The sequence below is a fragment of the Phyllostomus discolor genome, chromosome 7 (genome assembly GCF_004126475.2).
Source record: "Phyllostomus discolor isolate MPI-MPIP mPhyDis1 chromosome 7, mPhyDis1.pri.v3, whole genome shotgun sequence".
Taxonomy (NCBI): Eukaryota; Metazoa; Chordata; class Mammalia; order Chiroptera; family Phyllostomidae; genus Phyllostomus; species Phyllostomus discolor.
The window spans coordinates 54,299,214-54,314,717 of NC_040909.2; the positions used below are offsets into that span (position 1 = coordinate 54,299,214).

At 38.0% G+C, this 15,504-nt stretch overlaps 1 protein-coding gene across 1 annotated transcript in view; it reads right to left on the bottom strand.

Annotated features, from left to right (window-relative positions):
• FHIT (fragile histidine triad diadenosine triphosphatase) overlaps positions 1–15,504 on the bottom strand; it is a 1,459,115-nt gene that overhangs the window by 1,411,041 nt on the left and 32,570 nt on the right. Inside the window, exon 2 of the mRNA XM_028518409.2 lies at positions 12,148–12,195. The gene's annotated coding sequence lies outside the window, so the exon portion shown is untranslated. The remainder of the gene's footprint in view (positions 1–12,147; positions 12,196–15,504) is intronic.

A 15,504-nucleotide genomic window follows, 5' to 3' on the forward strand; every position in this document is an offset into this window, starting at 1 on the left:
AGTGTAGTCTGCAGGGGCCACCCTGACCTACGCAGCAAAGAAGCTTCCTGGAACCCTTAGGGGGATGCTGATTTTTTTTTAGAGAGATGCTCAAGCTGAGCCATCCTCCTTACAAAATAGTAAATGAGCTTCATGCAAATTATCCTCAGGAAAATGGTGGCCCAGGGACAAGAGTGATCATTATCATATAAACTTAATTTCTGACCAGTTTCAACAGTCACCCTGCAGTATCTGTACTGCTACAGGACCTCAGGGTCTGCATTCCCATCCATTCCAGCCTCAGAACCACAATCATCAGCAGAAGAGCTTTCCAGACCTGTGCATCCACATCTATATGCCATACCCACACTAAAGAATGCAGCACAGCCTTTAATCATATCATATAGGTTTCACATATACAATTCTATGAAACATCATCTGTACACAGCATTGTGTGTTTACCACCCAAAGTCAAATCTTCTTCCATCCCTATATATTTGACCCCCTTTACTACTGCCCCATCCCCTTTCCCTCTGGTACCATTTTTTTAAAAAAATATGTATCTACATAGAGAACCAACTAGAAAAAATACCCCAAAATGCCATAGGTGGTTATCTCTCTGCAGTAGGAGTACGAGCACCTTCTGTTTTCTTCTCTTTTGCTATTTTGTTTTCCAAATATTTGAAAATACCAATGAACTACTTTTATAATACAAATAAAGTAATTTAAAAATTTAGACTGGCATTTCCAAAATAGTTTTTCCTCTGCAAAACAAAGAAGCATTTCCATTAAAATAATATAATTGACCTGAGCATTGAGAAAGAACTACCACATATCTCATTGAACTTTGATACTATCGCCATCACCAATAACTTCCTTTTTTTCTTTATTTTTATTGTTGACACCATTGCAGATGTTCCCATCTTCCCCTGGTCCTCCCAGCCCATCACTAACTACTTCTTAAGTACCTGCTGTATGCAGTGCCCTGCAATAGGCATCAGTTCTCAATTAAATAACTAAAGTAATAACTAAATTATTTACATCATTGGGATCCTACCAAGGTTATTAATGTTGGAAAACCTGAAAAAGCATTTAACAAGGGTGTTAATACACCTGCCCTGTATTCCACCTTCTCAGAAACTCTCTCCCAATGCTGCTCAGCAGGATTAAGCAGAATTAAATAAGTGGACCCTGTGCCCAGGCCACAGCTGATTCCAGCAAGGGTGGGCACCTGACCTACATCAAGCAATTCAGATACATTCACTAAAAAAAAGGAGTTGGACTGCAGTAATTCCTATAGTCTCTATTGACCTCTTGAGTAGGACAGAGCTAGCTGCAAAGGCAGTAATGGTGGGCAGTCTACACAAAATAGAGCAGAGCAGAGCAGAACACAGGGAGAAGCAGTGGTGAGAGACTGTGCAGCTCCTGAAATAGTCACTGTGCTTCAGGATGGAGACACCAAGACACAATGTGGAGCAAGCATGTTTATCCACTTACCTGCCCTGTTCCTTTTAGCTGCTGAGGGTCAACCACTACCAAGTCCAATGTCTCAGGAGACTCTGGGTCCAACCTACCCTTGGATCAGTACATGCACATCTCATTTTTTTTGTCTTTGCGCTTCACAGATGTTGCATTTTTTATAAATTGAAGGCAAAACCCTCAACTAGCAAACAGATTACAACTTGCTTTTTTGTGATACTCACTTTTTTGCCACAGTCTGGAACCAAACCCTCAGTATCTCAGAGGTATACCTGTAAGCTTCTCTGGCCTTATAGCAAGTGCCCCAACTTTTGTTTCTGTTGCTGTTTGTTTTGTTTTGTTTCTTGAAAACAAATGATTCCTAACTAAGACATAGTTACAAGGGTCAAAACTATGAACCTTCTTTCCCCATTTTTCATGGCTGATTTTCCCCCTCTTGCGTATCCTTCTGATCTCAGCTAAACTGTCATTAACTCAAAGTAGCCTTCCAGACCACCCCATATGAGGAGTCTGCTGTGTTTTGCCTCCCATCCTTTCCTGAAACTATATACAAAAATATAGCTTTTAATTATATACACATTGCTTGTTTAACAGTTTTGATCTGTCTCCCTCCCTAGAATGTAAAGCCATCAGCAGAGCCCATGTTGCTTGCACCTCATACAGCATGTTCCTGGACCATTACAGGAGGTGTTGAGTGCATCAGTTAGTCAAGTAGATAAGTACATATTCATCCATGCAATATACAAATAGTCACTAAGCACTTAAAACTTGCAAGACTTGGTCTTTTCTCCATATGGAAGGACATTAGGTATATATGCAAAGACAAGAAACATCCACCCAGCAGGCACTGCTGAGGCCCTATCCAACAGCCATCCCCTCTTCTGCCTTACAGGTAAAACCCCAATTTTATTGTGGTCTAGTTCCTCCACAAAGCCATGTGTCCAGGGACTATCACAGCTCAGGGGTAAATCCTAATTGGTTTAAACTAGAATATCAATCCCTTTAGCTCCGAGGGAAGCCAGGCAGGAACAATGTCTGGACAGCCAGGGCCCCCCACCCACACAGCCAAAACACACACACCAGCCAACTCCAGTTGTGTTCAGCCTCTTCTGTTTACTTAATGGGCTGACCAAATATTATTTTCTATGTGTACCATGACAAGAACAAAATTAGATTGAAGAGCACCAACCTAAGCCAATTAAGGTAATAATCCCATGTGCCATTGTCTGACAGAAAGGAGTATACATACTCCTGCATGGGCCAAATGGGACCCGAGGAGAAGTCTGCCAGAGAGGTTATGGAAAAGTTCCCTTGCTCTCAAAAAGGACACACAAGGACAGACAGCCTCTTATGCCAATAGATGCTACCATAAGTGCAGGTGGCTCCCCAATAAGCTGCCATCTTAAAACCATGAAGGCAGCCAGTCTGAAGACCAAGTCAACATGCTGAAGATGACAGAGGAAAAGGAGCAAAAAATGGAAACTTTAATGGCATCACTGAGCCACTGAATTAACAAAGCCTGGAGCTCCCCTTCAACCCACCTCAGGATATCTTGCTCCTTGAGATAATTCATTTTCCTTATTCTAATGGGTTTTCTTTTGTGTTCAAATGTAGTAGAGAAATTCACAAAATAGTTGACAATGGTTAGCAATCTGTCAACAGCTCAGTGCTCAAAATTCTCTCTGTGCTGCATAGTGACAACAAAGAAAGGCACCCTGGTAGGTCCCCAGTTGCTTGGCACCAGGGAAAAGTGGATTGAGATTGGATTCCAGGGTTCTATAATGCTTTCCCATCAATCATGACATTGATGGGGCTCAGCAGGTAGGAACAAAGAGGGAGAAAGCTTTTTTAAAAAATTCCCTTACTGTTTAAACCACTTTTAATTGACTTTGTGATTATTTGCAGCCAAAAGCGTCTTCACTGATAAATCTATCTTCACATAATTAGCAGTAAATTTATGTGACTTCCTGTAAGCTTCAAAAGACTCAGGAAAAGATTCATAATTCTGTTCACATTCATCCAAATCTTCAAATAATGGGCCTGAAGTAAAATTTTCCCCAAAAGTTAGACAACTGAATGCCAGGGAAAGAATTAAGGATATGTGATCATCTGACACTCCTTCATGAGAGTCATAAAGCACCCCAAAACACTGATGCACCACCTTGTCTCAGTGGTAAATTTGGGGCAGCATAATTTAAAAATATAATTTTATATTTTTTGTCATCCCTTTTTTGTTTATTTTTCCCTTTTTTATCTCAAGAACATCAACAGATTTTGCATTCCCTTTGATTCAGGGGCATGTCCTAAACCTGAAGGCAATCTCTAACCCCTCCAAAGCTGTCCTCCACTCAAGATTTTTCTTTCAAAAGCCTAAACTCATAGAAGGGCACATGCTAGATACCAACAGAAAGGACAGGGATAAAAACAAGTTTGGGTTGTTTATTTTGTTTTGTTTTGTTTCCTTTGATCTTGGTTAGATGGAAATGGTCTTTCTTGATACTGGAGAGAAACTGGAGGTTTTCCAGTTCCTCAAAGTAGTGGAAGCTGGTACCGTTCAACCTAGAAGAAGTCTAGCAAGGTGACAAGACTTTTGATGGGGATGGTGAGGAAATGCTGAGAAAGTGAATACTGCAGTCTTAAAGCCTAGGGAAAATCCCATCTTCTTTTGCAGAGACACACAGCAGGGTCATCCAACACTGCATGGACAAGGAGACCCTCAGGGTGACCAGCATGGACTAAGGCTCAGAGAGACTTTTCCTGAATGTTCTGTGCTACGGAAGACCTGTAGCACTTCTGATCAATGACAGTAGTGACCATAAACTCCAAATACCATTGAGATAGAACTTCTCAACATTTAGAGAAAAATAGGATAATCATGTATGCATGCACACATGATTAAAATCAATTTTTCAAATTAAACCCTTAAATCTGAATGCAAAAGCAGTTTGTATTTTTAATTGGCTAGACATGACATGAGTTCCCAAAGGATACCATACTACCAGGCCACTAGTTACTCAATATATTCCTACAAGTCCTGCTACCTACAAAAGGAAAATTAACTCTTAGATAGACAATTCCATAGCTAGTGAGCATTACTGAATATTTCCAAAACATTCAAATAAAAAACAATAACAAGTGCTTATTTCCCTCAATGTAATGGGAATTAATGAAGACTGAATATAAAGAAGTGCCCTATGTGCATGGCACTTTAAATAATTGAGATTCCCAAATAATACAAAAGCATTTTTAAGTCACGAATGGGATATGAAGTGAAAATATTCTTGAAGGAAATCTCTAATAATACATACCTACTTCAGAGGGTGCTGGAAAGCTCTATTAACACCAAAGGAATAGTTTTAGATCTTCAAATAAAAGAACTATAGAAATGCAAAGTATTATTATCATAGTTCTGAAATAATTTCACACCTAGGGATGAGAAAACCCCAGGCCAAAATTTTATTGCTTCTCTCCTGCCTGATAAACAAGAAATGCCACAAGCACTGGGCTGGGGGGGTGGGGGGGAGAATGGAAATCAAATACGACAAAGACATGAAAGTTTCTTTTACTTGAGCTGTACTCTTCCTGGATGACATTTTAGAGGACTCTGGGGGTGGTGGGGAATGAGGTCCTTTAAGGTCAAGGTCAAGTACAAGGACAATGTCTTCTTTGCTTTTATACTAGACAGAGTAACGACCAGCTGAGCTGAAAGTAATAACTTTGTCCACTTCTATGGGGCACAGTTCCTCCCAAAGCACTTGCCAAACTTAAAAATAGCCAGATAAACCATTACCTGAATCACCCACAAGTGTGAGCTCACCGACTAGGTCAAAAATCAGCTGCTTTAAAGGACACCAGGATGTCTGCTCAGCTACTGAGAGCACTGGGTAAGACTGTCATTTGTTGCTACTGAGGGTGATGATGATGGTGGTGATGATGGTGAACATGGTAATTATGGTAATGACAGGACACAGAACATAAGTTTTCAAATGCTGCTGATTAATGGAATCACCTGTGAAACTTTTAAAACTACAGGTTCTTGGCCCCCATCTCAAATCTACTAATTTTTGAATCTCTGAAAATAGAGCTCAAGTTTTGTTTTGGTTTGGTGTTTGCTTTCTGTATTATTTTTTTAAGTGTAGCCATTAGGATTAAAACTGAAGTGACAGGGTTTGTAAATAGTGTCACGATTAAGAATTCAGGCTTTGCAGAAAGACTGGCTGGAGACTAATCCCAATTCTAACACTTATGGCCAAAATCCTTTTGCCTCAGTTTCCACATCTATAAAATGGAAATGCTATTACTATCTACTTCAAAACATAGATGCCTAGGAAAGTAAGTGAATTTTTAAGAGCATGTTAGTTAACTCCAAAGATAACAAAAAGTTATATGTTGAAGAAAACAATGCCAACCAGGCCTTCATGGTAATGTAAATATTACATATGTACTTAAACAAAAATTATGATATAAATATGTGATTATGTTAGGAAGCTGTGAGAATGAAAAGTGGTAGAAGTGGGGCATGTGGAATCACAATTGCTAAAGTTGATATGTCAGGAAAAAGCAGTATCTAAGTACATCATTTAGAAATAGATAAACACCAGAAGTATTGAAGTTGAAACTGGCCATTTCTGGGTAAGGGGTAAGAAGAGAGGGAGAAAGGAAGAAAAAGAAGGAAAGTGTTGCAGTTTTCCATATTTGCTTTGTAGTGCTGTTTTATTCATATAATGTAGGTATGTTGGTTTGATAAAAATAAAAGTGAATTTTAAAAGATCACTCCTAATATGTACAATATTGGATCTTTATATACTAGGGTTAACAAAGTTTTTCAATTTACCAAAATTTGCTTTTGAAAAAACTTATAATACCTCCAAACTGTACCACCAAAATGTCCAGTTATTGAAAGTCTACTATAATTACTTACTACATCCCTGACATACCATAAGTCTTAGAAAGACATCTGTTGAACTAAACGGAGACAGGAAGAAATATAAAGAAGTCCCTTTGTGCAATTAAGGTACAGCAGGAAAGAGACAGCACCTTCACTGGGGGTAATTGAAGTAAATCTCAAGAAGGATGTATAGGCAAGGTTAAGGGAAACCAAGAGGGGCAGTCCAGTACCTTGGAGTTAGCAAAAATAAAACCATTACTACCCTAGTCTTAAATGGGAAAGGGAGCAGTTTCCAGATGGTGGAAAAAGTATACCTGTAGAAGAGAGGCACTCCACATGAACCGTGGCCTTGCTTAGAGAATACAGACAGCAACTGCCAACCAGTAATGCTGAAAGGAAGGTAGGGAATAATATCCCAACTTTGCCTTCTCAGATTTTCACCCAGTGCCTTCCAAAGAGCAAGGGACAGCAAAGGAGCAAGGGAGCCCAGAGAATGCTGATCATAGAGGTTAGCCTCCTGGACTACGGAGTTTTCAGAGGAGAGAGAAGCAAGAGGCACAAATAAAAAATATCCAGCATAAGCACTGTATACAGAGTTTGGTTTTTATTTTTCTTTTTAATTTACTTCCTGTCTTATTCAGCCTCATAAAACAAGCCCTGAGATTTTTCTATCTGTTTAATAACTATACGTGGCATAATAATAGTAATAATAATAATAATAATGCATTGATATTATACAGCACTTTACAGTTTGCTAAGCACTTTTTCATACATTATCTTTATGGCATCTTCAAAATAGCCCTATGCTAGGTAGTAGACAAGGCGAGGGTTACCCTGATTTTATAGTTGAAGATCCTTAAGCAGCTGGCAAGCAGCAGAACCCAAATTACTGATAGAAGGCATGTTTCCCAACACTTCAGCAAAGGCTCTTTCCACCATACAATGCTGTTGTGCTACTTATTCACAGGAGAACAAAATTGATGTCCTGTGAAAAAATCATTAACCAGCTTTATTCTTGGCGCTGCACAAAACACAGAAGCAGTCAACAAACAAGACACAAGGGGAAATAGAGCAAACTTGGCCACTCCATTCTCAGGAAACCACAAGCAATGCCAGAGACGAAATTAATTGAGTTTTCAATCACATTTTACAGGTCATTGAAAAGAAGGTGTTCAGTAGGACACGAAAAATGTTTAAAAAAGGAGTAAAAATTCAGGAAAAAAGTAGAAAAAGACTTAAAGAGTTTTGTTTTGGGATGCTGGGGTAAGTAGAAAGAAATCTCAGTCCCATCACAATTCCATGCCACAGAAATTGGAGAGAATGACTTCTCTGACAGAGACTAAAAGAATAATCCAAAGGATCAATAAATCCAGAAGCTGGTTGTTATAAACATAAACAAAATTGACAAGCTTTTAAGAAGACTCATCAAGAAAAAAGAGAGAGGACCCAAACAAACAAAATCAGAAATGAAAGAGGAGGAATTACAATTGATACCACAGAAATACAAAGAGTTGTAAGAAATTATTATGCACAACTATATGCCAGGAAATTTGAAAACCAGGGTGAAATGGAAAAGTTTCCAGAAAAAATATAATCTTCCAAAACTGAATGAAGAAGCAGAAAGCCAAAACAGACCAAAAACAGCTGATGAAATTAAAGCAATAATCAAAAAACTCCCTGAACACGAAAGCCCTGGACCAGATGGTTTCATAGGAGAATTTTACCAAACATTTAAGGAAGTGCTAATCCCTATCCTTCTCAGACTACTCCAAAAACTCCAAGAAGAGAGAAGACTCCCAAACTCTTTTTACAAAGCCAGAATCATCATAATTCCAAAACCAGATAAAAACACAACAAAGAAAGAAAACTACAGGTCAATATCACTGATGAACATAGACACTAAAATCCTCAACAAAATATTGGCAAACCTCATTCAGCAATACCTTAAAAAGATCATGCACCATGATCAAGTGAGATTCATCCCAGGGATGCAAGGATGGTACAATATTAGCAAATCAATAAATATAATACAAAACATAAACAAAAGGAAAAACAAAAATCACATGATCATATCAATAGATGCGGAAAAAGCATTTGATAAGGTAATGTACCCATTTTTTGATAAAAACACTCAGCAAAGTGAGAGTAGAGAGAGCACACCACAACATAATGAAGGGATATACGAGAAACCTACAGCCAACATCATATTCAATGGGCAAAACCTAAAAGCTTTCCCACTAAGATCAGGAACTAAACTAGGGTGTTTGCTTTCACCACTTCTATTCAGCATAGTATTGAAAATCCTAGCTGCAGCAATCAGACAAGAAAAAGAAATAAAAGGCATCCAAATTGGAAAGGGGGAAGTAAAACTGTCACTGTTTGCTGATGATATTATAGTGTACATAGAAAACCTTATAGATTCCACCAAAAATATACTCAACTGAATAAGTGAATTTGGTTAAAAGCAGGATAAAAAGTCAATAGTCCAAAATTGAAGGCATTTGTATACACTAACAATGAAATATCAGAATCAGAAATCAGGAAAAAAATCCCATTTGCTATAGCAACAAGAAAAACAAAACAACTAGGAATAAACCTTACCAAGGAGATAAAAGACCTATACTCAGAAAACTACACAACACTGAAGGAAGACAGGAATAAATAGAAGCATATACCTTGTTCACAGACTGGAAGAACTAATACCATCAAATGTCCATATTACCCAAAGCAATTTAAAGATTCAACACAATACCTATTAATATACTAATAACATATTTCACAAACATAGAACAAACATTCCAAAAATTTATATGGGACCATAAACCACTCTGAAAGCCACAGCAATTCTGAGAAAGAAAAACAAAGTAGGAAGGACCACAATACCTGATATCAAACTATATTACAAGACTACTGTAATCAAAACAGTCTGGTGCTGGCATAAGAACAGACACATAGACCAATTGAACAGAATAGAGAGCCCAGAAATAAACCAAGTCTGATTTGATTCCAAAAATCATGCAGCAGCATAAAATAGAGTAAAACTAGTCTCTTCAAAAAATGGTATTGGGAGAACTGGACAGCTACATGCAAAAACATGAAACTTGACCACCAACTTACACCACACACAAAAATAAATTCAAGGTGGATAAAAGACCTAAATATAAATCACTACACCATAAAATCCCAGAGGAGAACATAGGCAGGAAAATCTCAGATATTCCACACAGCAACATTTTCACCAATATGTCCCCCTACAGCAAGGGACATAAAGGAATGAATAAACAAATGAGACCTCACCAAAATAAAAACCTTCTACATAACTAAAGAAACCATCATCAAAATGAAAAGGGAACCAACCGTATGGGAAAATACATTTGCAAATGATACCTCAGACAAGGGTTTGATCTCCAAAATATATAAAGAACTCACATGACTCCACTCTAGGAAAACAAACAACCAATCAGAAAATGAGCAAAGGACCTGGACAGACACTTCTCCAAAGAGGACATGCAGAAGGCCCAGAGACATATGAAAGGATGCTCAGCATCACTAGCCATCAGATAAATCCAAATTAAAACCACAGCGAGATACCACTTCACATTAGTGACAATGGCCATCATAAACAAATCAACAAACAACAAATGCTGGAGAGGTTGTGGAGAAAAGGGAACCCTAGTGCACTGTTGGTAAGAATGCAGACTGGTGCAGCCACTTGAGAAGACAGTATTGAATTTCCTCAGAAAACTAAAAATGGAATGCCTTCTGACCCAGCAATACCACTACTGGGATTACACCCTAAGAATACTGAAAAACCAATTCAAAAATATCTATGCACCCGAATATTCATAGCAGCACAATTTACCATAGCCAAGTGCTGGAAGCAACCTTAGTACCCACCAGTAAATGAGTGAATCAAAAAACTATGGTACATTTACACAATGGAATACTACACGGCAGAGAGAAAGAAGGAGTTCCTACCCTTTGCAACAGCATGGATGGAACTGCAGAGCATTATGCTAAGTGAAATAAGCCAGACAGTGAAAGACAAATGCCATATGATATCACCTATAAGTGGGGTGCAATCAACAAAACAAAAAACAAGCAAAATATAACCAGAGACACTGAAATAAAGAACAAACTGACAGTAACCAGAGGGGAGTGGGGAGAGGGATAATGAGGAAATAGGGAAGGGTCATCAAGGAACATGTATAAAGGACACATGGACAAAACCAAAAGGGGTAGGATCGAGGGTGGAAAGTGGGGATGGGTAGGATGGGGGCAAGTGGAGCAGTGAAAATGGAGACAACTGTACTTGGAAAACAATTTTTAAAAAAGTCAAACCAGGACTAAATCCATATCTGTCTCCAGAACACTAATTTAACCAAGGATTTTCATTGAGAATAGAGGAAATGAATTTTACTGGTATGAAAAACCCTCCATGAGAAATGTGAGTACCATAACCATACCTAAAGATCTCAAGGTTCTGAATGTTGCTGCCTAATCACTAACTCTGATAATTAATGAGAATTCTTTTTCTAAGTTTTCAAGTATGCTTTATTACAAGATGTGGTTCATTAGTCCAAAGATATATTAGTTACATGGCTAAAAATAAAAATTATCTACTTCTTAAGTCAGTTTTTCTTCACTAGTGCCCAACTATTGCAGGAAAATTCCAAGCCAACTACCTTTCATACACCAGACTTAAGTTATCCCAAAGCAAATCATCAAAACAGTGTTTTATAGCTCATGTTTTGATTATTCAAAAAAGTTTTTCTCCAATTTCCCTGTAAAATACTTTTTCAACCTCAAAATAAACATTGAAAATTCAACACCAGAAGTAGATTTGTCATAAAGTTAGGAATAACTTAAAATATAAGTAAGTCAAATGGCTTTTCAACTTTAACTAAAGTGGTCATAGTCATGATTGCTATAATAAAAATGGCATTAAAAAACCTAAAATTGTCAAAAACATAATTGATGATGAAAACAAAGGTAAAATTACGGTATATTTCATCCTGGCCACCAAAGACTCTCGATGAAACGGCAGCCCTATAATTCCCCAGAATGAATTCTTTAAATTAAAATACTTCATGCAGAACAGAAATTAAACAATGAATCAAAGAACAATGCTATACAGCAGTATGTGTATAAATATACCTAGCAAAGAGGAAACAATTACATTTTTCCATGTAAAAATCAACTCGATTGTAATGTTTCACAGGCGGCTGAGTAGGTACTTTTCCCATTGCTGGGAACTTGGAAGTTCATTTCCTATAACTCACTTAAGGTCCACTGTGACTGGGTGGAATGAAATTAGCTACACCAAACTGGCTGGCTTTCTTCTACAAAACTGGCTTCTCCACACAACTGCACAAACTGACTTTCGTGATAAATTTCATCCAACCCAACTGAAATGCCACTCTGCATTTCATTTTAAATGCTTTATCTGGCCAGCTGGTTTTATTTAACTATTGACCAGAGGTGGTACGAGTGCACTCTTTATCCACCTGGCATTAATCTTAGTAAACTTAGCTCCACTGAAATACCTTAAATACTGTGAAGAAAGCAAAAGTCAGCAAGCATACAACTGAATTTGGGTACCCTCAGCACATCATTTTATTTCCGCCTGCTCTCTGCTAACTATTGCTCAGCACTTCTGCCTATGAAGAAGAACAAGCAGGTGGTTAAGGAAGTTGTCCTGTCAACTATATCTTTAATCCAAGTGTTTAAATCTCTGAATAAAAGAAAAATCAATGTTGTAAAGGCAATGTTTGCCAAAGCCATGTAATACATACACTTACCTTTACAGACTATTCTCAGTGGATCCCCTTCTTTGCTGAGCTTCAAAGCTACAAAGACATAAAAATGAAAGCACTGAGTTATCTGCATATAACACCAAACATTTTCTCTCCATGTCTCTAAGTAGAATTTCCATATGTCATGGTGTATGGTTCAAGCCAAATAAACCACTTATAAAACTTGTGCCTCATATCTACTACACAAGAAGCCAATAAAAGACACAGTCATAAACTGAAAACAGCACACACATCTACTCAATTGAAGCACACAAACCTAGCCAGATCTACACTCAAATCTTTTGGGATATGAATTCAACAGAATGGAATGGGTAGAGATAAAAATCAAATTAAGCATTACACAGGACACTCCCTCTAACTAAGCACTTTATTTTCTTACTTCTTTTAGTGTCATCTCTCCTGCACAGTCTATTTCCATTTCCCTGAAAAAGCTTAACTTGAGGGATCCCATTCCATTTACATGAGGAACATGGTCCCTCCAATACAGACCTCACCACATGCCTAATGAGTACAGCAGTGCCCTTTATCCTTATCCCAGGGGACACATTCTAAGACCCCCAGGTGATACCTGAAACCACATATAGTACTGAACCCTGTATGTACTACGTTTTTGCTAATATACACAGTATATATTTGTTTATAGCTCAGAGAGGAGGTTTTCAATTGGTGAGTTATCTCTAAGTAGAAAGTAGGAAGAGAAGTGAGGCCTGAGTTGATCCTTGAGGAAGTTCAACATTTAACAGATATGTTGAGAAGGATGAAAACCATATAGGAGAGAGAATAGTTGCAAAAAAAGTAAAACAAAAACATTAAATGTCACAGAAAGGTCAAGTGCTATAAGTACTAAAAATGCCCAACACGAAGGTCATTGAGCAACTCAATGAGAACTGTTTTGTGGACTGATTGAGACAGAATTTAGTTTGGAGTTTGTTAAAATATAAGAGAAAATCACTAAAATGAAGGTAAATAAGGGCAATCTGGAAATGAAGGGGAGGAAAGAGAATAGCAACTACAGCAGGAAAAAGGACTGAAAGAGGGTTTCTTCGTGTAGTTTGTAAACAGAAAAAAAAAACCTGAGCATGTGACAAAGGAATGGGAGGATCCAGCTGAGGGAAAGAAGCTGAAAGCAGAACAGAGGGAAAGGGCACTAAAGATTTCCAGAAAGTCAAAAAGGAAAGGTAGGGGGACTCGTCTTAAAACAGCTTTGGTCTCACCTTAATCATATAAGACTTGAAACAGGCATGCATACTATGGTCTTAAATTATTGCTTTCCCCTTTATGTGTTTTATCACCTTAATTAGTGTCTAAACACTTGAAAACCTATGGCCTTTATGGTTCAAACCAACCTCACCTTGTCCACTCATTGTGAGCCCCAGGTTCTATACCAACACCAAAGAGTCATTCCATAAATATTTGTTGAATAAACAAGAACAAGTGTGGGTTCTACAGTCTTTGTGTATATCTCTAGTGCTTGAACATTTGTCCTTATATGTGTGCTTGGTGTTCAATGCAAGAGCAGGCCAGGATCAGAAAACTCTTGTTCAGTGCCAAAGCACCTATCTCTCTGGGCAAAAGTCAGTAAGAGCCACTCAAACTAGTACTTTCTTTCCCATGTTTGCCTTCATGTGAAAAATCCAAGAACCCAAACTTCTATAGGCCATGAAAATATTTTCACCTGAAGCTACGATGTGGTATACCACTTGCCATTCCCCTCATGCCTAACATTTTGTTCTGGAGCAGACAGACTCTGTAACCTTCATGTGATCTCCTGCAAGACATAGATTAGGTTCAGATGAATCCAAATAGGTTTGGACTTCAGCTGTCCGAAAAGATACAAACATGGAAGCAAAGCAGTATAGGCCAGTAACACACTGATTTGTCCTATTGGTTTTTCGGAAGATAGTCACTGAGAAAATGTTTTACCAACCCCAGCCCCCTCACTCCATTATCCAGTCCCAGCTCCCTTAAAAACCATTCCCAATTTAAAGCAACATCTTTCTCAAATATAGGAACATCTTTTGAGACTTATCTCAGTGAGACTTATCTTCTCCCAACTGAAACCTGTCTCTGGGAGCCATCCAACCTCACCTTATCTACAACAATACCGCCAGGATCCAGGGATTCACCTACATTGTTGCTTTCTGTAGCCCTAGCCAGACTTGATGGGTATATTCAGGGATTGCTTATTGACCTTTAAGTCTTTAACAATTATCTACATACCTAGGGAAGAAACCCATTCCTCAGGAATGAACACAAGCCACAAGAATGAAGACACTGAATAAATTCATCCCTCTTTTTGGTTCTTATACTATAGTCAGTGAGCTGTTACTGAAGACAAATTATTACAACATTCTATCAAATGATAGCCAATTTTCAGTAAGAGTATGCTCTTAAATCTTTGTCTACATATTGGTGAAAACCAGGCAGTTGGAAAACATACCCCTGGTTAAATCACCTAATGATGAATGAATGTTTTAAACACATGTACTTGAGAATCTGCATACCGATTTAAACCCTCACAAGAAAAAGCAGCAAAGACCCCCAAAACCTGACACTTCTCAGATATATTCCTAGAAGCTTTATATCAATTTTTATATAATTCTTATGGAGTATTTTCAGAATTAGTGAAACTCTGATATATTTAGGGTTCAGAGAGGTGATCAGAATAATTCTTAGTTTTGCTATTTACCTGTAAACTATTGATGTTGTCAAAATGTATGTAACAGCCTTTACTAGACCATATGTTTGGCATAGATACAGAACACATCTGTCTTGTTCCTTTTGGATCCACAGCCTCTGGCACATAAGGTACACGCAATAATACCTGCTTAATAAAGGAATACTGAAGTTTACATTACTATTAAAATTGAAAACATTGAGAATTCTTAAGCTAGGATAAGTTTTGTTTTTTATGGGTTTTTTTTCCTTTTCTTATTTGTACTCTAGGTTTTCATAAGATATAAAGGTCTCTTTCTATGGAAGCCTACAGTTCTGTGACCTGAGATACACACACCCACATATACACACATGCAAACACAACACACTATCTCCACACCTGTTCAATGCTGTTATATTTGCCAGGCATTGGAAAAGTAAATTTTCCAAGTAGCATGAGCTCTGGAAAATCATTAGGTGACATCTGAGGAGAATACCAATCATCCAATAATTAGCATCTTAAAATTCAGAGAGCTAGAGACAAATCAAATTCCATGAAATCTCAGGGAGCATGACCTTGGCTGGGTTGGTGACCTCACTGTGAGGAGTCAGTGGCTTTGTTGGACCAGACAGACAGGACTGGGAAGTACCACGGCTGGTCTAATCCCAGGGGAGGTACTCTGACAA